Genomic DNA, 26,843 nt, shown 5'->3' with positions numbered 1-26,843 from the left:
TGTCACCAAACCAGTCTGCCCGCTGCAGCCCAAAGGAAACACGTTCCTCCCCGCCGGCATCTGGGCACGGGGAGCAGAGGGGGCTCTTGCTGGTGGGGCACTGGGAGTGCTTCACAGCCACCTCTTCCTTTCAGACCTTGGCTCTTTGGGTCGCCCATGGTGCCTTCTTGCAGATTGCTGTTGAGAGCGCTGTAACGCTGAGATGTGGAGCTGTTGAGGAAGTGCCTGTGGTGGTCTTCCCGTGCCTGATGCACCCAGCAGCTAATGGTTGTCCTGGCTTTATTCTTGGTGGCTTTGGGGTTCTTCCCCTCTGTTTTTGTTCTTCTTCTGTCGCTCACTCTAGAGCCTCCCACCAGACAAAATGAGCTCTGGTTCTACAGTGTAAGTTTTGGTACACATCAGCTTTGGGAACATCTCATTTTTCTCCTCTACCCCTCTAAAATAGGGCAGCAGGTGGCTTTCACTTTGGATTGAGCCTCAAAAAAATAAATGAATGTAGATCCCTTCCCCTCCGCCCCCCCAAACAGCTGAAAAGCTATCTTCCAAATCTTCCATCACTAATATTCATTTACAGAACCAGTCTGGATTGTTCTGATGTATCTCTTGAAGATAACCAGGACTAAACGAGGGGACTATTCAAATAAAATGGTAACAGGGAAACACACAAGGACACTTAGAATATGAAACACCACAACTGCAAAGCTGAGCTAAAGAGTCGGTGTTTGGGTTTTGTGTCTGGCCATATCAGCAGATCCTGGCTTAACTTCTGAAAAGAAAAACTAATGAGTGGATTCAGGCTTTCAGTTACTGGTTTCAGAGTGCTCCATGAATGTGCTAAGCAGGCAGTCACTTTTTTTTCCTTCTTTTTTCTTTCATTTGAGAGGAATTATTGGGAAACTACAGGGCTGCAAAATTTGCCAGTGTGACACAGCCACAAAGGGATCTCTTGGAATCTGGCTCCATTGCTTTTGCTGCTGTGCGGCACTGAAGTAATTAATGAGTTGGCTGCCAGTCATATACCTGGGTATAAGCAGGATCCACTCCATCAGTCAGGAATTGTGGGTGGTGGGAAGCTCACCCCAATGGGGCAGAGGATTATATGTGCTGGTGCTGGAGGATGGGGTGTTCCTTCACTGAGAGGCCCCTGCTTAGGAATGTGTGAGAATACACACTGCAGTTTCCATCCTGCAATTTCCATCCAATTTTGGGAACTACAGCTGCTGCTGCTATTGTGTACATAATAATACTGACCTTCAGGTACTTCTGTCCAGGCCTTTTAAGCATCTTTCCTTTTCTTGTCTTTAGAAAATGCTGCAATTTTCATCATTCAAGCTGAAATTTTACCTACAAGTAGCTTGGTTTTGGCAGGTTGTTTGGAGAGACAAAGTCTTAGATCAAATATAGAATTGACAGAGAAGAAAGGGAGAAGGGATAAAAAGGCTGACACACCCAAGCAGATGCATGCACCCTTTCTCATCCCCGCACTTCTGTGTAGGAATAGGCACCAGCCTGATGTCTGACACGTCTGCTGAGGTGGGAGTTCAGGGTCTGAGTGATGACTCTGCTTGGCTGAGATCAGTGACCTGGCCTTGGGTTTTTGCTCCTCCAGGTCAGTGTCTTGCCTGTGGGAGGAGGGGATCCTTGCTCTCCCAGAATCCATAGCACAACTCACACTGCACTCTTAGAAACCCTCCCAGCTGGCTTTCTGATTTTCCAGCTGATGCTATTTATACCAACCTTTCCCTTCAGCTTTAACCAGGATAAGATCCTGGAGCAGAGATCTGTCATTACACGGGTGATACATTCTGTATTTCTACCTCAGATTTTGATTCAGTTTGGGAATTGTGTGGAATTCATCTAAAGCCAAGTGGTTTTGGATGTCAAAACCATAAAACAATTCTCCTGTTTCATGTGATGCAAGTGTATAATAACATATTTGGCCTTGCCCGTTGGCTACCTAACCACGGGCTGTGATTCACCTCGGAGGTGCAGCTGCCCTTTTACTGGACTTGTGCTCAGTTTCAACTTTTGCAATGAATGTGAAGGGCCACCAGTTCTTCTGCCTTTCAGGTTCCACCATGAGCACTTCCAGTAGCTCTGCTAGTTAATATTAAATTGTACTTACTGCCAATATAACAGTAACGATCTGTACTTCAAGGGAAGCTTTGATGTGATGATCTCAAAGCAAATCAATTAAGGGTTATCCTACGCCCTTGCTATGGATGGAAACATTGAATATATGGAGAGATGAGTCCCAAAAGCACTGACAAATGGGAAGTGAAAACCAGAATTCCTGTTCTGAAGAAAGTCGGCGTTTGTTTTCTTCCTCACAAGCCCAGAATTTTGCTACAGTGGATGTGTTTCTGGAACTGAATGTGCAGAAGAAAGAACCACTCCCAGAAAACATCCCACCATTTAGTTGTGTGTTGGCTGCCGTCGTGGTGATGGAGGGACGGAGTATGTGGTGTCACAGCATCTTTGGCAAATGCCCCTCAATGCTATAGTGAGTCAGATATGGCAGTCGCTGCACACCTGTGCCTCCCGGGGGGGGGGCTGGAGCTGCTCACAGCAGCAGGCAGCAGTGGGAGCCTTTTGCTGGTAGGAGGTGGCCCACGGCACATTATGAGAAGGCACGACACGGCCAGGACCCTACACAGTGCAGTTGTTTCTGGCTGGGGTGGCACATATAAACTATTTCTGATTAGATTGCATGTTCTTGTCCTCTTCTGCATGCCACAGGGACAAACAAGAAGGGTGAGGGCTGGTGTTAGAACTGGGTACGCTGCCTTGGACAAGGTCAGCACCAGATTTTTGGTGTGGCATCCTGGAGGATTAAGCAAGGAAAAGATTTCCCTCCCACGTTATGCTTTGTCCTGAGAGCCCGTGGTAGTGGGACTGAGAGCCCCAAGCATATTTGGAAGCATTTAAACGCACAGCTGCGACAGCAGAACGGGGAAATGGCTTCTCTTCAAATGCTCGAGGCAAGGATTACTTTTCCACAACCTGCCATAGGATGGATGTTTCTTTAAAGCTCAAGTCTCCTTAAAAACAGCAGGGACAAATTTCCCTCTACACTAACAGTCGTCCTTTCTTGCAGTGCAGGTCGTGGACTGGAAAATGTAGGCAGTTTAATGGAAACACTCCCTAAAGCTGGACAGGTTCTCCAATTAGTCCTGTTGGGCAAACATCTGCATGTGAACGGAGGCTTGTGCTTTAATCTTCACCCTCTGTGTCTTGCATTTCCGGGTTATCCTTTTATGTGAATCATAGTTTTTATCTATACAAAGGGAAGCTTAAACTGCCTCAAGTGAGGCGTATTTCCAGTACTTCAGCACTAATTAATCATTAAAGCTCCAGCTTCAAAGAGTGGGGGACTTCAGCGTTGGCGTTCCTGTGACGACGCCGTGGCCAATTCCTCTCAGAAATACGGGTATTTTATGAGTTTCAAATCAAGTGAAGAATGATTTGGCAACAGGGTGGTGGGCTCCTTGTGTCCCTCAGAAGTAAAGGGAGCTCCACGAGGACTGCAGTCAGCCCCACAAGGAAGAGGCCAGCTGTTAATCCAACATGCAGGCACCCAGCAGTACCAGGGGTTTAGGCATGGAAGCTACAGGCCAACCTCACAGAGAGGCCGCAGTCCCTGTGTTGGAGCTCTGGTGGCTCAGCTAGACAAGAAGTGAAATGGCTGGAGCCATTTCAAGGGTAACTTCGAGCAGTTAAGGGTGTAAATCTCACCGTAAGCCACTAAGACTTTCCATTTAAGTGCTTAAGTTACTTCTGAAAGTGAGGCTTTAAAAATTATGCCGCCACATTTGAGAAGTGTAGCCTGAGGACATGACTGCAGTGAAGCATTAACCCCAGTCTGAAATGGCTGGGGCTGTTGTCTGCTCACCTGAAAGGCCAGCACTTTGTTTAATGGCACTTTCAACTGCAGGTGTGGCAAAGGCATGGGCAGGGCTCTGGGCTTCACAGATACTGATAACTGCACCCTGTACCCCTGCTGGGCTACTCGCAGCTGTCCTGCAGCCCTAAACCTCACTTTCCCTTTCCGGTGTGTTTCACAGGTAGAAAGTGCAGCATCCAGATAGCTGGCATCTGACAAAAGAGCTGTCGTGCCTGTAGCTTATTAGAAAGGACAGAGAGAAGAGCACGTGGAGTGCAAATGGTCTCACTGAGCATCTGTGGATGGGAAACTGTGAGTGTGACTGCTGCAGAAGGGTTTGGGGCTTCGTTCTGGTAGGGAGTGGGCAGACCATAGTGCTGGGTCTCCTGCCTGCAGTGGGACCTGCAGGAGAGGCAGCCCGAGGTGAGGCTGGCAGCACGAGTAATGAAGCATCCATCAAATTAATGGCTAATAGTGGGTGTCCTAGGAACAGGTGGGAGGGAGTGTCTGAAATGCCTTTTTTTTTCAGTGGTCTGTTTGACCACTGCTAAAAAATAAGTACATTTTTTTTCCTTTTTTTTTTTCCTTTTTTTTTTTTTACTCTTTTTTGTTGTGGGAAGCCTGGGACTCAATCGTGTGGACTCCTGGCCAGCATTTATTCTGACCTAGATTTTGATCTCTGCTTTTTTCCCCTACTGTCTGTTCAGCTGGCTACTGCTCTTAAAGACGTGCATAGAATCTATACAACATTTGTGTTTCCCATTAGTTTTACTTTCTATTTTGAGGAGATTCCTAAGACTATAACAAAGAGATTTGAATTATTCTGACCATAAACACTTTGGGCTGTAAGGGTGATCAGAATAACTGTAATCAGTGATAGAACTTGCTAAACCATTTAGTAAAGAGGTCAAAAGGGTGATATTAAAATATAAGGAAACAGTAACAAATGCTGTAGATTAATGAAAATTAATCTTCTCTCAGTGAATGGCAGCGATTTGCAATTGCTCATCTGGCAGCATTGGAGTACTGCTGCACCTGAATGAAACCTCTGGAACCGAGTAATTACTATTTCAGTGCAGCCTCAAGACTTGAGCATGATCTGGGATCTTTTGCACTAGGCAATGTACACTTGTATGTGAAGACAATAGCACTGCTGTTTACAGCACAAAAAAAAGCATAAAGCAGACAGAAGAAAGGAGATGGTCCCTGTTTTCCAGCTGATGACTGGAAACAACAGGAGTCTCTGGTCTATATCACTTGTGAATCCGGCCCCATTCCTCCACCTCCTTTTTCCTGATCCCTTCTGGCTCTCTATCCCTGCTAACACCTGCTTTCCTGCTCTGCAGCACTCAGCCACTCAGTTTGTGCACCATGTAGGTTTCAGGACATATGTGGACATGGAGAACCAGGCCCTGCAGTTTGTACAAGGACAAGCAGTTCATCCTGAGCCTTGGGCTGAATGAGAATTTTAACTCATCAGGTAGTTGATTTAGTTAAATAAGCTGAAAGGGTACAGTGCAATGTTTAGGAGTGTGGTGAGTTTGTGTTACTGTTGCCTGCTATCAGACATCTCACATGTCCTGGTTGATACTTGGAGACCAGGGTGTTCAGCACGGAGTGTCCTTACAGCTGGCATATTCCTGGTCAGACAGAAAGAAATAAATAAAAATGTGAGGATGGGAGACCTTTCTCATATCTATCTCAAAGCAGTGGTTGGTAGATGATGCTGATGTTGAGGCTGCAAGCAGCTGTTACTAAGTTGTGTGTAGGCCATCATCATACATTTTTCTTTTATGCTGGGGAGAACTTACCAGCTCTCCCCACCAAACCCCAATATACCTGAGTACATGGGAAACAGTGCTGACTGAATGCAATGGAGAATCTTGCTTCTACTGGCTTAATTTCCATGGGGAGTACTGATCTAAGAGAAATCTCCTCTGTCATCTTCAACGGCAGTTTCTGATTGTGACCTATGTGGTGTTGTAAAATGCATTTTGCAAGGAAGATAATTATTCTTTTGCACAGGTGTATGAGAACCGTTAGGTCACAGCCTGAACCAGTGACTGAGCACCTGGCGAAGGGGCTTAGCCAGCCCTGGGAGCACAGGTGTGAGCAATTCACTTGAGTGACTGAAAGGGGTGAACCCTGGGTCTACCCCTCCCTAACCTCATTTAAGGGCTTGCAGCCGCAAGGAAAGCAGCTCTGCTTGGAGATTATGTCCTTTGGAGTGTTTGGTAAGTCTTGGTCCTTAAAAAAGGCTAAGTCATTCCTTTTTTATTACTAAATTGTGATGGTTATCTTTCTTGGGTGATCTGAAATTGGCTTAAAACAGCTGTATCTGCTGCTGCCTATCTTTACAATAGATACATGCAAAGCTTTGTTTTCGCAACTCATTAAGTGGCAGCAGAATAAAAAGTGAAAACAAAAGGAAGAAAAAGCTGCTGGTAACAGTAAGTGAGGCAGCCTTGCTTGCCTGAGTCATCAGAAGAGCAGAGATGGATAGAATCCTGTGCAAAATGAAGCGTGTAAGTTCTTGATGATCTGTGTTGTTTATTGATGGGTTAAAGAAAATAGGTAGGAGGAGTACCTACCTGGTGGAGAGCTGGGAACACCAGTTCTCATAGAAGGGCTGCCTGTTTCTTGTTGAAGGCTTATAACCAGTGGGTTGTCACCTCACAGAAGGAGGTAAAGGCCTCCAGTTTTAAGCTTTCTGGAGTGTGTGGTTCTGGTCTGTTCTGTTACCTGGCATGTCTGCAACTGAGCAAGTCTCGTTGGGTGCATGTTGTTGGGGATTTCTTGCTGCGTGTACCATGCTTGTGGCATGGCTGGACTAGAACTGGCCAAGCTTCTGCTGGAGGTGAGACTCCAGATATGCACCAAGGTGTAACACCATAGTTCAGCCCTTACTGTCTGGCACTTTGGTTTGGTTATTTTCTTCTGTTCTTTCTTCTCCAAATATCAAACTGGTAACCAACAAGTCACAGACACACTTGCAGACACACCACATGCTGCAGTTCCTTCTTAGTGCCTGAGCAGAGGGTGTGTGTGCAGTCTTAGCAGCCCTGTCTCCTTCAGGTGTGCTGCACCACAGAGTGTAATTCATACACTAATCCTGTTTGATGATCCAGAAAGAATGTTTCGAGTGTGTTTCATACCCCAGTAATTTTGTTAACCTCTCCTGAAACAAAAAAAAAAAAAGGGGGGGGGGGGGGGGGAATGTAATGAAGTGGCATTTTCAAAGAACATAAAACCTAGATAGCCCTTTTTTTTCCTTTGGGAAGAGTTGGTAGGCATATGAAGGGCTTCTCTGCATGGCTCTGCACTTCATCTGTGACTTGGAGGGGAAAAAAAAAAAACAAAAAACAACGCAACAAAAAAACAATCCCAACCTAGTGGGGTACTAATTCAGTCCTTGGTTTCTTTTTTTGTATCAAGTACTGCCAACTGTGCCTTAAATTTGGACCAGATGCATGATGGTTTTATGATGTGATACTGTTAGGAAGTCTGGGTTGAATATAACAGAGACATTGCTAATGGGGCTGCTCCTTTAGGGCAAAGGAACAGTGCTGGCTTGAGATGCTTGAGGTATTTACTCTGCCTCTGTGGGAATATGTCTTCAGCAGAAATTAATGCCTGGATTTATCAGGGTGGATAAGATTACTGGGGCTGATTGGGTCTGCTGGTGTGGTGAGAGGAGCACAACATACTGTGATGTGTTGGATTTAGAAACATAGAATGGCTTGTGTTGGAAGGGAACCCAAGGATCATCAAGTTCCAAAACCCCTACTTCATGCGGGACCACCAACCTCTAGATTTGGTATTAGACCAGGCTGCCCAGGTCCCTGTCCAACCTGGTCCTGAACAACTCCAGGAGCACCTGCAGCCTCTCTAGGCAGCCTGTTCCAGCACTTCACCACTCTCTCAGTAAAGAACTTCCCCCTGACATCTGATCCAAAACTTCCCTCATTGAGCTTAAAACCCTTGTCCTGTTGCTGTCTATCTGAGTAAAAAGTTGATTCCCCTCCTTTTTATGATCCCTTGGAAGGCTGCAATGAGGTCTCCCCAGAACTTTCTCTTCTCCAGGCTGAACAAGCCCACCTCCTTCAGCCTGTCTTCACAGGGGAGGTGCTTCAACCCTCTGAGCACCTTTGTGGCCCTTCTCCAGACCCTCTCTAATAGCTCGCCATCTTTCCTGTACTGGAGGCCCCAGACCTGGATGCAGTACTCCAGCTGGGGGCCTCATGAGGGCAGAGTAGAGGGGAACAACTCTCAAGTTCTTCTCCCAGTCTGTATACAGATCTGGGATTACTCTGACCCAAGAGCAACACCTTGCACTTTGCTGTGTTGAAGGTCCCTCTGGATGGTGTCCCTTCCTTCTACTGTGTCAACCACACCACTCAGCTTGGTGTCATCTTGGATTCACAGGGCTTCCTTGCCCAGTGCAGCAAAAATGTGGTCCAACTGGGCTTGGAAATGGCACAGCTCACAAGTCCAGTTCAGCACATGAGACCATGTTGCCATTCAAAACCAATCAGAAGACAGGATCACATCATGTCCCGAAAGCCTTGTGGAGGATCAACCAAATCTCCTGTGTTTTTGTTTACTAAGCTCAGTCAAGTGATAGAAAAAACTGAGTTTTATTTTTCCTGCCAGCATGGATCCACAATGATTAAATAACTCTGTTGTAGGGAATTAATTTTCATTTACAGATATTAATTATTATCACTTAATATGCTTAGCAATCTTAAGGAAATATTAAGTATTTACAGCTACTTAACTAGCAGAAATTAGAATAATTCCCTTGGATTTGGGTTCTGTAACTCAGTATCACGTCCTCCTTTTGTCATCTAGTAATCCAATCTCTGTTTTCATGTTGCAGTGAGAGACCAAAATGCTTTGTTATCTGTTCTTAAAGCTGCTTATTTATTATTATTTTGCTGATCAAAACATTGCCTAGGCATGAAGGCAGGGCCCTTGGTCTAGAAGACAAAGGCGTATGTTTGTATGCATGTGTATAGATGTGTAATTTTTCCAAAACAAGTATTCTTTGAGTGCATTAAGTGTGTCATACAGTGGGTTTCCTCTCACTATGATACTTCCCATGGAGATGAAGCTCTCACTCTCATTGTGAGGGAGCCTGGGGACAGTGAGTCAGCCAGACTCACTCCAGATTAGCTTGTTCAAGTATCTGTGCTTGCCCAGGTCCCATTCACCTGCTGAAAAACCACAGCAGTGGCTGATGCAGAGTTTAATGGAGCAACCAAGAAGTAGTTGTTTTAAGTGCGTACCGCTGAACTTTGTATGGGACTCAATGGCTGAACTGCATGGCTACTGCTATGCAGATGGCAAGCTATAATATTAGCAGTTCAGTGTACTTAGGACATAAAGTACTTTGGTGGAACATGTAGTGTACCACTTCCGGCCTTTTGATAAACGCAACTAACTTGAAAAATTCCCTGTACAAGAAAAAAGCAAAGCAGTTCCTGAGTGCTAAGGGAAATACAGTCAAGTATTTTGGAGTAGTTATATAAACCCAATACCTTATGACTCAGGACTGAATTCAATTGCCAAATGTGATGCAAGCACTCTTTATAAGACTCTATATTTCTGCCTAACATTCTTCCAGTGGAAACATTTTACAATATGACCAGTGTGACGTTTATTCTCTACTTCTGATTTGTCCTGAATCTGTATTAGCTGAACAGCCACAGTGCTGATGAGCTCAATTCATGCACACGCACAAAGCCAATACCTTGGGTGCAAGCTTTCATTCTGTTTGTTAGTGTGTGTCTGAGGTAGGAACAGGAGAAACAGTGTCTCTTTTCTTCTTTATTCTTTTCATGTGCTTAGTCCTCAGAGCCATCAGTGACCAGAGTAGCGAGTCTGACACCAAATTCCTTCATTTCACTTGTGTGGAGGCCAGCACACAAATGGGAGGCGTTTTCCTTCCATGACAGTGGTGCAAATGTTTCTCTGCCTTGGTGGCGTTTGGTGGCTTCATCTCTTAGCAGCTCCTTGGTAGATGGATGCTGCACGTGAGTGTGACAAGAGTGGGGAGGTAGGAATGCATTCCATTTTATAGAGAAGGTACTGAGGTCCTGTAGACACAGATTTGTTTCTTAAGAAACAGACCAGAAAATCGGCTTGCATCCACTGTAGAGATCCAAAAGTTTCTCTGCCCTCCCTGTGTCACAGAAGGGATGTGGGTTCACCTTTTTCTGTCCCTGCACCTCCCTGTCACTGGAGGTGCAGGCTAGGGTTACAGCTACAATGGGCCTGCTCCCTCACTTGTGGAGCCTTGGTCCTCTTGGTCTGCCAGTCTGAACACCAAGGATACACTCCACTATAAACAAAACCTGGTCTGAGGCAAGTTGCATTACGTTATTATGTGTACAAGTTTATGGGGCTGGATGATGTTCATCCCAGCATCGTGAAGGGACTGGCTGATGTGGTTGCCAAACTGTTCTCTGTCACTTTTGAAAAATCATGGCTGTCAGGTGAAGTCCCTGGTGACTGGGAAAAGGGAAACATCGCTTTGATTTTTAAGAAAGGGACAAAGGAAGACCTGGGAAACCACAGGCCAGTGAGCCTCACCCCAGTGCCCACATCCTTATTTCTAAAGTGGAGCTGTTTGGTGGGTAAAGAAGTGGTTGGAAGGTCACAACCAGAGAGTTGTGGTCAACAGTCCTATGTCCAGGTGGAGGCCAGTGATGAGTGATGTCCTCCAGAGGACCATCTTGGAATGGGTGCTTTTCAACATCTTTACCAATGACATCGACAGTGGGATCAAGTGTGCCCTTGACAAGTTTGCAGATGACATCAAGCTGAGTGGTGCAGTTGGCATGGCAGAAGGAAGGGATGCTATAAAGAGGGACCCTGATTAACTTAAAATGTGGGCCTATGTGAACCTAATGAGGTTCAACCGAGCAAAGTGCAAGGTTTTACATGGATTGGGGTAATCTTGAGAAGAAGGCATTGAGAGCATTTCTACAGGGAAGGGCTTGGGGGTCCTGGTAGATGAAAAGCTTATTGTGAGCCAGCAGTGTATGCTTGTAGCCCAGAAGGCCAACAGTATCCTGGGCTGCATCAAAAGAGGGGTAGGGAGAGGGAGGGGATTGTCCTGCTCTGCTCTCTGAAGGTCCCATCTGGATCCAGGTCTGGAGTCCCCAACACAGGAAAGATGTTGAGCTGTTGGAGAGGGTCCAGAAGAGGGCCATGAAAAAGATCAGAGGGCTGGAGCACTTCATATGAAGACAGGCTGAAGGAGCTGGGCTTCTTCAGTCTGGAGGTGAGAAGGCTCTGAGGAGACCTCATTGAAGGAGGGAGACGGACATTTTGCACAATCTGATAGTGATAGGACAACGGGGGAAGGATGGCTCTAAACTAAAATGGGAACTTTAGGTTAGATGTTAGGGGGGGAAATTCTTCATTCAGAGGGTGGTGAGGCACTGGCACTGCTGCCCAGAGGAGCTGTGGTGCCCCATCCCTGGAGACACTCAAGGCCAGGTTGGATGGAGCCCTGGGCTGCCTGAGCTGGTGGGGGACAGCCCTGCCCATGGCTGAGGGTTGGGGTTGGGGCTGGGTGGGCTTTAGGGTTTCTTCCAATTCAAGCCATTCTGTAACTTCATGATTCTATACCAGGAGAAGTATTTTCCCTTGGTACATGTGACTAAGCTGGGAGAATGGTACCAGAAGCTATGTCAGCTAAAGTTCTTAATGTTTTCATTACCTTTATTTTTAAACTTACTAAGTCCTGTAACATGCTCCCAGCTGGGTGGTGCTGTGCAGAGCTGGAGCAGTACAGGCTGAATGCTGGCCATGGCAGCCAGAGGTGCTGCAGGGATCACTCGAGAGCTGTGAATAGATTGGGTCAGAGTGTCAGGTTGACTTGAGGCCAAGATGAGAGTGGGAGCTGTGGGCTGGGGCGGTAGAGCGCAATACAACTGTATCAGCAGGGGCTTGTGTGAGGCTCTGCCCTGCAAATGTTTATGCTGTAGCAGACATATGAGGTACTGCATGGATGCTTTCCAAAGCGTGGGATAGGAAGACATGGAAAGGCTGTATTATCATTTTTCTGAGTGTTGCAGGTGCAAAGAATTTGGTAACAATATTTGCTCTGGAGCCAAATTGCTCTCAGACTCCCTCCTATGTTTATTCAGTTGAAGAGAATTACCCAGCATCTCTGCTTCTCAACGATCGTCAGGGTAAGAATTCCCAGAGTATTTTTCTTTCTTGTATTCCCTTCTGAAACATGTGTCTAGACAAGTGACAGGCAAGCCTCAAACTCTTTGGTTGCATGTTTGAAAGGTACCTGACTGTTTCCTCTCTGCATCCATTGCCCTGAGTGTATTCCGATCCTGCCGTGGATGCTGCTAACTGGACTGAGGACCTCTGAAGAGCAACTTTTCTTGTAAGCTCTTCATCCGCTCCTGGTTTGGAGGAGTTCAGGGATCTCCCGACCACAGGGCTTTTGCAGATGCTTTGCTTTTTGGATTTCTGATTCCATCTCGAACCAAGAAGTACAAGGAAGCGTCATACTTACTGTTTTATTGTTGTGTTTTTTTAAATAATTACAATAATAGTAACATTAAAGGACGTCACCTACAAACCTTAACATAACAGAAAAATGCTCTTTATTCAGGTGAAAAATGTAGAGAAGTGACTTGATTTAAATACAGTTCAAGGAAGGAAAAAATGTTTGAATCGGCCTCTTAAGCTCTTAAAGAACAGGAGTTTAATGGCAGCAGCACACTTGTGTGATGCCTGCAGTGTGTAGCACTGCTGATACAGTCCTAGGAAAGGAGTCTCCAAGGGCATTGTGCCATTATGGACCACGGTCCTGGCTTATCGGGCTGTTTGCTAATCTGAATGAATGCAATTAGTCTAATCCATTTGTTTTCAGGGGCATTTGCGGATGCAAAAGTCTATTGCAGGGTTAATGGCAGCCCTTTCAGTACCTGGGTCACTAAATATTTTCCTGTTCTAAAATATTTACAGGCATGGGGCTGTTTACTGGAAACAGTTTAAAAAAAAAAAAGGCAATGGAGAGCCTCTTAGATTATCTGTTAATCTATTTTATTACCTATTTGACCAAGCAGAGAGGTTCTACTCTTGAGGCAGTGGAATATCCAGAGTTAATGACCAAGTTTGTTCCATTTGTACTGCATCCTCACTTTTAAAACACTTTTTGGATTTGGCTGTGACATTCTGTAAGTCATTGCAAGAAAGTGCTCCACCTCACTGGGCTGTTTCTAGCAGGTTTTAGGCAGCCTCAGGTGCTCTTGGTCTGAGATAAGAAGGTGGTGGCAGCAATCTGGCTCAAAATCCCCAGCTTTGGTGTGGCTCCAGCCTCCCAGTCATCCCACTGGCTTGGAGCTGGCACACAGGAAGGTCTGAAGTTGGGCACTTTGGCTCCTCTCAGTTTGGAAGTGGAGGTTCACTGCTTTAACTTAGGTAAGAATAGTGAAAAACAGTGGTGCCTGCTATCCAGAAGTTCATTTTGTTCTCATTTTTCAGCTAGCAATCCATAAAAAAAATATTGCAAAACCTGACTCTTCTTTCTGCAGTCGGTAACCAGGCAGTGTAATTCAAAGGAGAGAGCTGGGTTGGGTGAGGAAGAAAACTGCAAAACTCCAGCCCTGCCGCAACCAACTCCTTACTGCTAAAGGCCGGATGAGGGGAAGGACAATATTCAGCTCCATGGTAACAGTGGCAGATTATAATTTCCATTCCATTCAAATTTTAAAATGAAAAATATTTATTTGGTTTGATAAATTCCCCAAGTCCTCTCCATCTGTTTCTATTTGAATGCAAAAATAGAAACACTCTAGTTCCTATCTTGTTTCCATGTTGGCAGAAGCAGCTGTCTTGGTTGGTAGTGTTATAATACGTTTGACTGTAGCTCTGTTTGTCTTTGGTTTACTACTTGTTTCTTTCTCCCCAAGTGCACTGAATACTGAGAACTGGTTCTGCAGCTGGTGTCAGCTGGCAAAGTCTGACTCTTCTGGAGAAGGGGCCCAGACCCATAGCTCATGCAGATCACCGCAGAGCTGGGTATTGTTACTAAGAAAACATTCAGTATGAGCCATGCACTTAAAGCTGCTCGGGGAGGAAGAAGACTTCGATGTACTCTAATCACAGGGTGACTTTGAGCCACAACTATGCTGTAGCCATGAAAAGGGAAATGCAGTCGTAGCGAGCAAATCAGACAGGGATAGTGCACCAGGCACAGATGAGCGTTCAGCTTCAATGTTGTGCACTTCTTTCATCACTGAGAAACAAAAGAGATGAGCTGATGCAGGAGCAATAGCAGAAATGTTACCAAGGTGGTCAAGGACAACAGGGCCTGCCAACAGAGGGGACAGTGGGAGGGGTTAGCAGAGAAAGGCAGCGACCAGAATTTCTGCCTATAAATATGTCATAGCTAAAAATTAAGGAAGGTTGAGAAGAGCTCTCTAGGGAAAGGCATGCACTGGTACAAGAAGTGGTAATACAACCTGCTGTGGATGGACATAGGCTGAAATTAGAAAAAGGCTTGCTAACTACTGGTGATTACAAGCACAAACAATTTCCTTACTTAAGATGGAGCTTGCTAGAGGAGCTCACAGGGCACGGTGAGGGAAATAGGCCTGACCTTACAGACACAGCAGTCTCTGGTGCTGAAACTGGTGACTTGTGCCAAGAAGCCCCAGTGTTGTACTGGGGCTTTTCAGGGTTATGTGCCAAATTCTCATTCTCTCTTTCACTTGAAGCCTCTGTTTGGGCCCTCAGAGAAGCAGCATTTCCATCAGCAAGCCAGCTAGGCTGACAGGTGAGTAGGTCTGATCGTCAGGCAAAACTAATGATTGGTCATGTCTGCAGGAGTGTTGTGTGGTCATCATAAAAAGATGGCTGTGTTTTAATGCTGGGAGATAATAAACTTGTAGGGTTTTTTTTTTTGTTGCTGTTGTTCTAGTTGACAGAACTTGTGTTTTGGAAGAATGAGACCATACTAAACTTCTAGGTGGTTTGGAAACCTGAGGATACCTTACTGCTGTGCATTCTTTCCCACTCAAGCAGCAATGGCCTTATAGGAATCATACCCATGGACTCTCAGCAGACATCCATAGGCTGGGAGAAGGATATTAGATTTTTTTTATCAAGGGGAAAAAAAAAAAAAGATTGTATGTGTATAAAAAGTTTCTGCCTAAGAAATGAATGCTTGGATCAAAGTAATGCAGGTGAACACAAAGAAATGAAATGACTTTGGGTAAATCAGAGGGGACAAGTTGCTATGTATGTTTGTCTGCATTCCATTCTAATGTCCAGGTTAGCACAGGATGGCTCAGAAAGGGTATTCCTTAGAGAGGTGAAGGCGTGAAGGACATCTAAGTGCCTGGTGCTGTAAAGTTCTTTCTTGTGTGTGAACATAAGCTGTGCACTCCCCAAAATGTATTTCTGCCAGGCCATGCAACTGCTCGGCCTCAGAAGCGCCCCTCTGCATTAGCAGATGGGTCACCCAGGCACTGCTTTTGCAAGGAGTAGGCGGATATCCCATGCAAGAATAAGCAGCTGGCTGGCAGTGCTGACCCCGGAGTAGCCATCTTCTGAGTCTGCTTCTCCACACACAGCTGGTCAGCATGGAGAAACTGGGTGATGTCAGGAATGAAAGGCTCCAGTCAATAATCCTTAGGCAAGGAGTGAGCATTTAAATAAAAGAGCCATTGTGGAACCTACAGACAAATGCCGGTTGTAAAATGGACGGCATCTTACTCAAGAATGCAACGACCACTTCCAGACTTGTGAATTTCCACCAAGTTTTAGAGGCTAAGTGCTAAAGAAGATAAAGAAGATAGGTGTCAATCAGTGGTGGGATTTCATCTATCCCAAGAGTTTCCATAGGATGTAGGCCTTGGCCCATCTTCAGTGCACCTTGCTTGGCTTCCTTCTCTCCTCAGGTCGCTGTCCTGTAACTGATGAAGGGAACACGTAGCAGCAGGACAGAAAAATGAGGTGGCCTATCTGAGAGTCCTTTGCACAGCCACAACTTCTTTTCCCATTAACACATATGATCAACCTTTCTGTGCAACTGTACACAAAAATAATGGCTCTGTGCACAGCAGTACATTGGTGTAACACAAAGTGAAGGGATCTGGCAGTTTCTATTGCAGTACAGGAATGCTGCTAGAGTTGATGGGAAGCCACCTCTTCCCACCATACCCCCCAAAAAAACAGTTGTGTCTTAGCTCTCTGGAAGAAGAGCAATAACTTCAGTGTGCTCTCCTCCTCCCACTGTGCTTTACTGCATTACAGGCAATGGCACTGCTTGGAATGAAACACTGCAGCTGTGAAATTTGCTTCATGTTAGACAGGACTCACTTCTGTTTGCTACACAGGAAAGTGTGATTTCAGATTGCTCAGGTAACATAATCACCATCCCTATTATTTGTACAGACATAAAACAGCAGAGCAAAAATAAAATAAAAACACCCCAGAAATCTGTGGTGTAACTTCAAATATGTGTATGAGGATTTTCCCACTTCCCACTATCCTGTGTAGGTGTTTTGTGATTCCCACTAATTATCTAACCATATGTTTCTCTTTTATTTTTTAATAAATGTTTCAACACATTTCTTTGTGGCATGTTAGTTTGGCTAAAAAAATAATGCATGGTCTGATCCTGCTCCCCTTTCATTTAATGCCACCGTTCCCACTGTTTCAGGGTTAGGCTCCTGGCAAAGCAGCCCATGCTGTGTAGAAACAGCCATCCCTGTAAATACAGTCTGTCTAGGCTGTGGACATACTGAACTTAATTAGTAAAGAAATAATATTTTTCCATTATCTGAATATATACAGCCAAGTAGAAAAAGCTCTGAAATACAAAAGAGGGAATAAAAAAAATTAAACATTTGGCATTGCAATTAAGGTCAGTACAGCACCATCAGTGGAGTTTCAAAATATATTAATGTTGCAGTTCTTCTTGGGAAACAGTTTTGAACCAAACATGCTGCTCTGAAGATCACCATTAGCTCCACTTCCAGTTGTGCTTTCTGTAAGTAGCAGACTCCCACAGCTGTGATACAGTTTTCTACAATGGATTTCCAGGAGCAAAACAGTGTGCAGGACAGCCCTGGAGGGGTGACAGCCAGCAGCATGGTACCTTAATGTGACAGGTCTGGCTGCACAGCTGCACCAGGGAAGATGCACAGCTCTCAAGGATGAGGCACAAGTTTGGCCCTTCCTGCTAAGCCACTCAGCTGACTGACAGGGGAGTGAGAATGATCCAGGACAACAGAGAAGCAGCAGCACTTTGTGAAATGAGGAAGTGGCTTGCTAACGTTAACTGGTTTCACACTGCTGTGAGAGTAGATGCATTTATCCTGGAGAACCAGTAGTGGGGTAAGGTAAAGAGAAAAATCTTTTCAGTTGATCTGCACAAGCAGAGCAGGGTGAGCTCAGCTTCTCAGAGACACTGGAAATACCAACTATTTTAGGTACATATGACCACCTCCACGGGTATAAAGGAAAACAAGTTCAGAGATAAGAGAGACTTATTTCCCTACATTTCAGTAGTAGAAGTCTTTTATTCCTACATCCAAAAACTTCCACTGAGCACAGTGTTCAACTTGTACTCAACTTGTACTGAACAACACACAGTCTGCATTAGCTTTGCTTCTGTTAGTAAAATCGAAATCATTCTGCAGCTGTAATTTGTTGGACTAAGTCTATGGTATTATTTTTGTTTAAGAAATAGTGGTGATAGATAGAGCTTTATTTCTATGTGGTTAAAAAAAAACAAACCTGTCCCTGATACACGTGCATGACATGCAGGGAGAAGTTCTCCAGAATATGAAACATCACCCTAAGCTGCTCAGCTCATTGGCAGTAACATCCAGGGAGAGCCCACTTAGGCCAGCCATGAAAACACCATGATAAGGAATGAGAAAAGAAAGGCCTTTCCTGCAGTAATAACAAGTTAAAAGATGTCCTTCTGGACAATGAGTATACAGCTCTGTTCACAACTGTGGGAAGTGCTGCTGGGTCCCCTCACCGCTTTGTGCTAAGACATCTGCCACACGTCTGTCTGCAAATAAGGGTTTTTGTGCTTGCTTAGAACTGAGGTTGTTGAAATACTAATTTGATAGCATTCAGACATTCATAAATAGCTTGGTATAAAAGGATGAACAGCGAGATAAGAAATTTTGCAGATGATGCAAATTATTAAGCACTGTAAAACTAAATCTGGCCACAAAGCACTGCCGCAAGAGTTCATAATACTGAGTGACTGGGCAATAAAATGAGTGATGTAGTGCAGTGTCAACAAAGGCAGAGCACATGCAGAAACTCACTCTAACTATAACATCAGTGAGCCCTAAATATAACATCTAGTAAAGAGAGCATGGAGTCCTCTGTGAATACTAGTTAAAGCCCACCAAAAGAGGCAACTAAAATCTTAAGAATTACCTGGAAAAGCAGCAGGAGCAAAATAGAACTCCACCACTCTAGCAATCATCAGTGAAACTGCGTCGTGACAATAGTGGGTTTTCTGGCCTCCAGAAGGGTGGTTGAGCTGAAAAGCACCCAGGATGAGGAGAGGTGGAAAACAGCTTCCATACAGCTGAGAAATGAAAGAGGTGAGTTTCCAGGATGGAAGGGGATGATAAAGGCAGGAAATACACTCAACATCTGTTTGATTATGAATGACACAGAAACAGGCAAATAGGAAATAGTTGTCTGTGGCTTCTTGTAAGAAGTAGAGGGGACCCAACAAAACATTCACGCAAGAAGATTTAAACCAACACAAGGAAGTACTTTTTCCATGCAAAGCATAATTAAATTGTGGAACTCGTTGCCACAGGATGTTGCGGAGGCCAGAAGTTATAAATGGCTTGAGAAAAGGATCAAAAAAAATTCAAGGAGGATAGATCCATGGGTGGCTATTAAAACACACTGGTCTGGAGGCAGCCTCTGCTTTGGGAAGTCCATAAACCACAGACTGCCTGGAGCAAGAAGGGTACTGGGCAAGGACCATGCCATACCTCCTCTTTGAATTTCCTCCTTCCACGGCTCCTCCTGGCAATACCAGGGGATAGGGCGCTGCTTCACACAACTGTTAGGTGTGACACCAGGTCCACTGGTTCTGTTTGGGGCATATCTCCACTTAACTCCCCTTGAATTCAAAGAAAAAAAAAAAAAAAAGCAGAAGAGGGGGAAGAAACAATCCCAGCCCTCCACATACTGCTAGTAGGCAGCCTGGTAGTTGTTTTATTTTCTTTAGAATGGACCTTGTGTTGCAAGTGGCAGGAAGCCATGAACCACAAAAATAAAATAATTCTAACCCTAGTGCTAAGTAAGGAAAACAAAGATGGCTCAGCAATTAGCAGCATTATATATGTTAGTACTAAGTAACAACAGATGTCAGGACTTGAGCCCTTTTGCATTCCTTGCAATCCTTTGGAAACCAAAGCCTTTTGACGTTGCTATACATTATTAGTTATTTTGGGTCTCAGAGAACAGCAAAAGCTCTTCGAATGTCAAAATAGGTATGTTACTAGGACTGGCTGGGTCTTACCTGTGTCTATCTCACCAGCCTGCATACTTCTGCTGACTTAACAGGCTAGTGTGTGCTGTAAAAGCCTGCTCTGTAAAGACATGCGCTGGCCATGAGTCATTAGCAAGCATGCAAAGCTAATTGGCAAAATACTCATAAAAGATTTTGAAGGTGGGTTAATTACAATTCATTACACTGTAAACTGTCCCCAGGCTATTGTTAAAAAATGCAGGAGTTTCAAGGTCCAGTATTTTATGATTCATTTTGCCATGCAGTGAAAAACAGACTCTATATCAAACTACATTCATTATAGTTAAGACCACAAAATCTTTATTGGTTTCCCAACATTCCCTCCTTGTTATATGAATTCATATGGACTGCACATTTCTAACAATTGGCAAGAAAGCATGAAATAAAATTTATGATATTTTCTTACCTTATACTCAGCGCAGCCTTAAAAACTGCCCGTTCCAATTGCTTCACCTCCTCCCACCTTGATTCACTTCAGCTGATAGGATAAGAGCTGGAAAATAAACAGAGAGGTGAATGAGAACAACTTCCCCGTGCTGAAGGTTTGGTTGTGTGATGAACCAGGCTGCTGCCTGTCTGCACAGGAAATTCAGTCCGCAAGAATACTGATAACAAAATTGTACTAAACAAGAATTTCCCCTTGTAGTATTGTAAGTAACAGTTTCAAACTCAGTTGACACATTTATACCAGATACTTCTATTTCCAGATGGAGGCTCTCATTGCTGAGCATGGGACATACCACCAGAGACCTGGGTTTCATTCTTGCGTCTGCTTAGAGAGAACTTGAAGACTTGTCCATCAATTACATGAACAAGACAACCCCAAATGCTTTGCAGGATGAGGACCTTGGTACACTTAAAGCCAAGTTCTCAAGCTTAAAATAGAACTAACTGTGCTTTTGACTATCTTCCCTTATGCCTGGGATGTCAAATTCTGATATTTTCTCATGAAAGGTCTATGAGAGGGAGGCATTGCTATTGAGTAGCTTGGCATAAGTCTCAATAATGCTGTGTTGAGGAAAAGTTAACAGAGACTCAGCTGTGACCTTTGTAGGAGCCAAGCCAAGTGCTGTGCATCAGTGCCACCTTTGTACCCTTCTCCATGGGTGCTCCTTAGCTCCTGGTGCTGGCTGGTACTTGGGCTCTCCCTTGAGCAGTAAATGGTGCCATTCAGTTGGCCATAGCTTCACCCCAATATGCTGAGCCACATTCAGTTTTGCACAGACAGCAGACTTTTTCCTGTGTTGGCCCTGCCTGCATCTGACTGCACTGTGTCTTATTCAGTGCATTCTCTTCGTAATGCTATAATGTGATGGAAAGTACAGCAATAATAGCAAAGTGGCACAATCCTAGACCTACCAGAATAGGTAGGTCCACCCTTCATGGCAAGATACAGGCCATGTTCTTGCCATGGGTCAACACTTGAGCTTGCACTGGGGTATATCCCAGCTGTCTGTACCACAGCCTTTGGTCAAATATCTGAGGCTGCATAACAATATCAGGTATCAAGGGGGGGTGGGGGAGGGAGGAGCCAGATTTGCTATGATTAAGGTTCCCTTCACAACAAAAACCGGAGTGTTGACCACAGTATCTGCAGGCCATGTACCTCGCATTGGGCGGGGTATTGACCCCCCCCCCCCCCAGCTTCGAGTAATCTCCCCCACGGTGAAAGTAGGCCATGCCATTTTGGTCCTACATGCACCTTCCAAGGCCATTCTATTTTTTGAGAACCAGGTTCTAGATTTTCAGGGGCAGAGAGCAGAAGATTGTTTTCATTGCCAGTTTGGGGTCTTACCTGATTATCGGTGCCCAAAATTTGGATGAGAGCCATGTTGCCTGTAGTACCTTCAGGGCACTGGGTCTGCTGTCCCTAAGCCTTTCATTCAGGTCCCCCCAGTACAGCAGCAGTAACAAAGCAGCACAATTCGAGGCCACAGCAAATGAGAACAAGCCCAAATGCAGCAGCCACAGTCACAGAGGAAGAAAAACTGCTTACCTTTGGAAGGCATCCAGTAGGCAGGGATCTCCAGCAAGATCCCCTTGCCTCCACTGCCAACCCTTAAATGAGGTCTGGGAAGGGGTGGATCCTGGCTCCAGCCCTTCTGGTCACTCAAGAACATTGCATGTACCTGAGCTTCCCTGGGCTGGCCCTGCCTTCCTACCAGGTGCTCAATCACTGGTTCAGGCCATGATTTAACATTTCTGCTACACTCTCTAAGACAATCACTGTTGGTGGTGTTTCCAGCTCAAATGAGCTAATTTGATGTTTATATAGGTTCCAATAGGTAATAAAAATATTGTTATTACTAATGCATAGTGTTGAGTTGACACGGTCTGCTCCACGTATGAATTCAACTCAGAGTCCAGACCCATGTGGTTCTGGGATGCTGCAAAACAGCCACCTGTGGAATTCAGAGCTGGATTAAAGCCAGCTTTAAGCATAAGTAGTAAATGATGGAAGTAACTAGGGTCTACTTCTCTCCCCTAGGAAAGCTGTTGATGAAATGGATGGATTCTCTTGCTTCAGTTAATATGCTACTTCTGTAGTAGTGTGAGGTGATAGGTGAGTGGAATACGGAAGAAAATTATGACTCAAAATAATTCCTAGCTTTTTCCTACTGAAAACTCTAAACCTTTCGATGAAACAAAACATTTCTGGATGCAAAATACTTTAATCCATTGAAGAACGCCTTCTCCTTCACCAAAAGGCATCAATGGAAAAAACCCTCACCAAGCCTACCAGCTAGATATTAGGCAAGTAGGAATATCAGTTAATTCTAGTAAAACTCAGCAGCAATAGATTTACTGTAAAGAGCACTGGTTCTGTTTGCATTAATTTAGTGTAAATTGGTAAATATCTTGGGTTGCCTCTTTTGTCTCAAGTTTCCTCCAAGAAACTGGATTTTCTTTATGTGATAGCATCAAAACTTCTGTATGTGTTGGGACCGAGACACTGTTTAGCTCAGTTTCTAACAGAGATACTCAAGAAAGAGTAAAATTTAACCTGGCCATTTATGATACTTGTACTGTCTGGCACACCAGCCTCCACAGCTGCTCTGTAACCTTCTACACTGACCCTCCTCTACTGCAGTGACCAGAGGCTGACAACAGGAATGAAGCCTGGGAGATGGCCTGTGCAATATGATACACAATGGGAGCTTTTTCTCATCAGGCAATCCACTGTGTAGAATGTGCCTCTTGCTTCCCCTCCTGAAATGCTCACCCTACTGCACTGGCAGGGACCCCCAGTCTTTGTGCCAGCATGGAGAAAAACCCAGAAGGAGTTTACAGCCCAGTGGCCAAAGCTCAGCAGGGTTTTCACAGCCGGTGGGCATTTGGAGTGAAGGGTTTGGATATCAGATTTCAATGACAGTGATATTTATGGATGCTCTGACTAATCTCTGTGCCTGGGACATAACAACTATATCCAAAAACATTGGCAAATACTTCTTTTGTTTTGTTTTGTTAAGAATTATAACTACTCCCATCTCACCTGGAACTAGTGCATGAGCAAAGTTCATCATGACATTTCAGCAACGTCAGTGCTGTTATTGGACAGCCCTACCAGTGAGCAAAATGGAAGCAAAGGAGGAAAAAATGAGTGATCAAAATTTTCCAAACTCTCACAAAACTTGTTTCAAGCAGTGGAGAGATTTTGCAAGTGGCAGGTGTCAGTATTAAGTACTGAATTCTCCACTTTTCCTTTGGTGTCATTATAAATAGAGATATTTGTTTTTAAAATAGACATTTTTCATCACTACTTCTTAGGATCTTGCCTCTGTGAGGCTCACAGATGCTGAATTTGGACACTACCTTTTAACCATAATATATGAAGCTCCAAAATGTCAGAGGCTGCATTAAGAAGATCATGCAGAAAGTGGGATTTTTGCCACTGGTTTGATTGGCTCCAAGATTACATCCTTGCTGTTCCTTGGAAGTCATCTTCGATTTGGAAACTGTCTTGAAAACTGTTGTGATACATTGCTCTCCAAGGAGATTCCTGCTACTTCATCGTTTTGACAAGGCTGTAAATAACAAAAAAGCCATACTCATCAAGTGCTCCTCCAGTCCCTGCTGAAATCAGAATAGTCAGAAATGGGCAACAGCAAAATGTTCATCAAATTCCTTCGAATCTCAAAAGAAATGTTGAGTAGAGCTTCTCCGAGACTGCAGGAAACTGCCTGTGGAAAACAGTCAACATTTCTCTTTAAGGTATTGTGTCAGCATTTGGTATCTATGAATCAGTTGATGAAGTGGCTGGAAAAAACAGAAAAACACATATTTATGGATGTTGGGAATATATATCTATGATGTAAGTATAAAATACATGCATCTTGCTATCTAAAATATATACACTGGTATATATTTTATATATACAAAGCTTTTCATTTGCCAGCTCTGTATATAGAATTATTTATGTATATTTATATACAAGAACATGAAAACTTTTAGCCAGCGCCAGTTTTGCACCAGCCACTTTGAAGGCAGATTTGTTTGTTTAAGAAAACCTGTTCTGACGAATGACCTCACCTACCTATGGACTGGATGCCCTGTAAGAAATTCTGGATGGGCAGTGTGATGAAATATCACTGTGTAGGGGCTTTCAGATTTGTTACCATCCACTGGGGTACAGTCTTCCACTCCAGCAGATGCTGAGTCCCATTGACACTGACCATGTGCTAGAAAACAGGGAAAAGATGTACAAGCATTTGGAGGGGAGCTTGGCCCCATAGCTGTCTGGAAAAAATCCCATCGACTCTGACAAACCAGGATTTCACCCACTGTCCTTGGAAGATTTTTACAGAAGCGCAAATAACATGCCGTGTAAATCCTGTAGTCAAAGCCTTCCCTATTGATTTTACTTACTTTTACATTGTGTATGATATGAAAATCGAGCTCTTTAAATTCCTGTGCTTATCTCAGGCCCCATGGAAGGACTATTTCATCTGTTTTTATTAAAGCTCGTGGGTGCTCCTATGTCAAGGTTGGTGGAAGTACCTTGCTGAAAGCTTCTCATGTGGATTTTTTCCTACAGTAATTCAAAGGGATAAGACATCTTACAACTGGCTTTTATAACCTTGCAAAAAAAAAAAAAAAAGTCTGGCTCAAAAGCTGCTTTTTTCTAGCAGAGAGCTGAGCTGCTAAGAGATCTGTAGCATTCCCCCTCAATGAGCCAAATCCTGCAGCTCAAAGCAGGGAAAAGAGTCGTAAATCCTTGCAAACGAGAGGCACCACTAGCTGAGAGCCCAGCCATTGCTTCTGGAGTCAAACAACTCACCAGCAAAGGTGGCATTATCACCAGCTGTCATGAAGGCAACATGGAGCCCTCTAATGAATTCAGGTCCCCTGTATGACCTTGGACAAGGTGTGTAGAGTCCTTTCCTTCGCTTCTCCATCAAGAAGATGGAGCTGGTAACACTTGATTTGCTCATCATGTTTATTTAAGTTATAAACACCTCTAGGCAGAGGCAATCCCTTACAACGTGTCTATACAATGTCTAATAGAAGGCCCTTGTCTCAGCTCAAAATCTAGATACTACATGGAAGCAAAGAATAGTTCCTGGCAGAGTGCAGATTTCAAACTAGAAATCTAATATCACATAGTTCTCATTCTTTCCTGCTTTTGGCACGTGGCCCTTTTCAGGATGACAAATCCTGAGGGTCCTCTGTTGCTGGCTCCCATTAAAGTTTACATTATACTCACTAGCAGTTTGTCTCAGAAGTGTCCCAGGATTTCCCCTTCAGATTTTTAGAAGGCCATACAGTAAAAAGATAGAGTGGACTATATCTGGTCCTGGAGTTGCAGCTGTAACCAGAAGCTTTATGATGAAATTCAGATAGAAGAACAAATAGGAGGAGGAAAAAAAAATAAAGAAAGGAAACAAGGGAATGCCATCAAAGTCTTTGAAAGACGAATTCATTTTACCTTTGTCAATGACTGTGGTTTTCAAGGATAAAGATCAAAGCAATGACCGTGGGCAGAGCTATGACAAATGCCGAGATCAGTCTGTTAAACCCTAGCATTAGCGTTACAGTTAGACTGGTGTCTAGACTAGCAGTGGGTACTCATGCCAGGTTTGGCAAGCACAGCAGCGCAGTGCTTGCATCAGAGCTGTAACAAGAAAAATGAGGCATCCAAATTGCAGAGGGGAGGGAGCGATCGGACTCCAGCAGAGTGGAACTTGAAGAAAGGAAGTGTGGAAAAAAGAACAACAAAAACAACAACAGCAAAACAAAACAAAGCAATCCACATCCATATTATTGCCTGAGCCCAGGGAAAGACAGCTGAGAAGATGTATTCCCCCTGCTGGTTTATGCTTTGTGATTAATGCACACAAAAAGCTTAGATAACTGGGGGAAAGTGATACCAAATTCTTATCAATACAGATGAGCTGGCTTCATATTCCTCCATCCCTTTCATGTGGAAATGAGACTGCATTTGATGAGGCCAAGCCCACATTTGAAATAGCTCAGCTGGGATGTACGTGTGGTAAGGGTTCAGGTGCCTGTATGGAAAACTGACATGGCTGGATGGACTCAGCTCCTCTGGTTTTCCTCTTCTTTATGGAGAAGGCAGAGAGCTCTTGTTCGTGGGATGAAGACATGCTGAGGTCTGAGCGATGGACTGGACAAGGAAGCACAATGCTGCTGGCTGATGAGGGTCCAGGGCCCCTCATAAAATGTTTCTATGTTCCTCCAGACAATTCTTGCATGGACCTTTTATGGGCCTTTAAATATAACCCACTGCCATGTCCCACCTTAGCATGCTGGGGCCAGGCTCTCTCTCACACTGCTGCTCGGAGGCACACGCTCAGTGTGGGGCTGCAGGCTCAGCCAGAGGAGAGGAGCAATGGCATTGCTCTGCCTGCAGCCCATTCCTGGCCGTGTCTGGGGCTTTCCTGGCCCTAGAGTGCCACACAGGGTTGGTAGAGGGATAAACACCAGAAAAATCTGCTCGCTGCTGGCTTGGAGCTCCCACCTGCATGGCAAAGCTTGCACACAGCCCCCATCACTGGAGGATCTGAAAACTCTGCAGATACTTCCAAACAACTACTTATCATCATAGTTACATTGGCTTCCACCAGTCATTAGGAGTTCAAAAGAAGCTGCAGACTAACGTGGGCAAACGCAATCTTCAGTGGGTGGAGACAGACAGGAGGGAGTATTTTCCGAAACCCGGCTGGTTTCAGCTGTGCTCATACAGGGTCTTACACAGTCCGTTGTCTGAAACACGGTGTAGTGCTTGCTAGAAACAATTAGCTAAGACTTAGACTGGTCTTAGCTAATTGTGCTATTCTCAGCTCTGCTACTGATTCACCTGCACGGCCTCAGGCGAGCTGCTTGCATATTTGTGCCTTAGTTTACCCACTGGTAATACCAGAGATAGTAACAGTCTCACGG

At 44.6% G+C, this 26,843-nt stretch overlaps 1 long non-coding RNA gene across 11 annotated transcripts in view; it reads right to left on the bottom strand.

Moving 5' to 3' along the window:
- Positions 1-12,415: 12,415 nt before the first annotated feature.
- The window catches only part of LOC107052867, a 55,358-nt gene continuing 40,930 nt past the window's right edge, over positions 12,416-26,843 (bottom strand). For 4 of the 11 annotated variants that reach the window (XR_005858781.1, XR_005858784.2, XR_005858780.1 and 1 more), the window contains 5 exons: positions 23,977-24,121; positions 23,256-23,699; positions 19,849-19,935; positions 18,326-19,031; positions 12,416-15,834 (listed from right to left, as the gene is read on the bottom strand). This is a non-coding gene — a long non-coding RNA (uncharacterized LOC107052867). Of the gene's footprint in view, positions 15,835-18,325; positions 19,032-19,848; positions 19,936-21,237; positions 21,319-21,438; positions 23,700-23,976; positions 24,122-26,843 lie in introns of all 11 variants that reach the window. The other 7 variants (XR_005858789.1, XR_005858788.1, XR_005858787.2 and 4 more) reach the window with 5 other exon arrangements.

The sequence above is a fragment of the Gallus gallus genome, chromosome 3 (assembly GCF_016699485.2).
Source record: "Gallus gallus isolate bGalGal1 chromosome 3, bGalGal1.mat.broiler.GRCg7b, whole genome shotgun sequence".
Lineage (NCBI taxonomy): Eukaryota > Metazoa > Chordata > Aves > Galliformes > Phasianidae > Gallus > Gallus gallus.
Note: the sequence above shows the minus strand (reverse complement) of the source record. Positions and strands in the feature narration are given on the sequence as shown.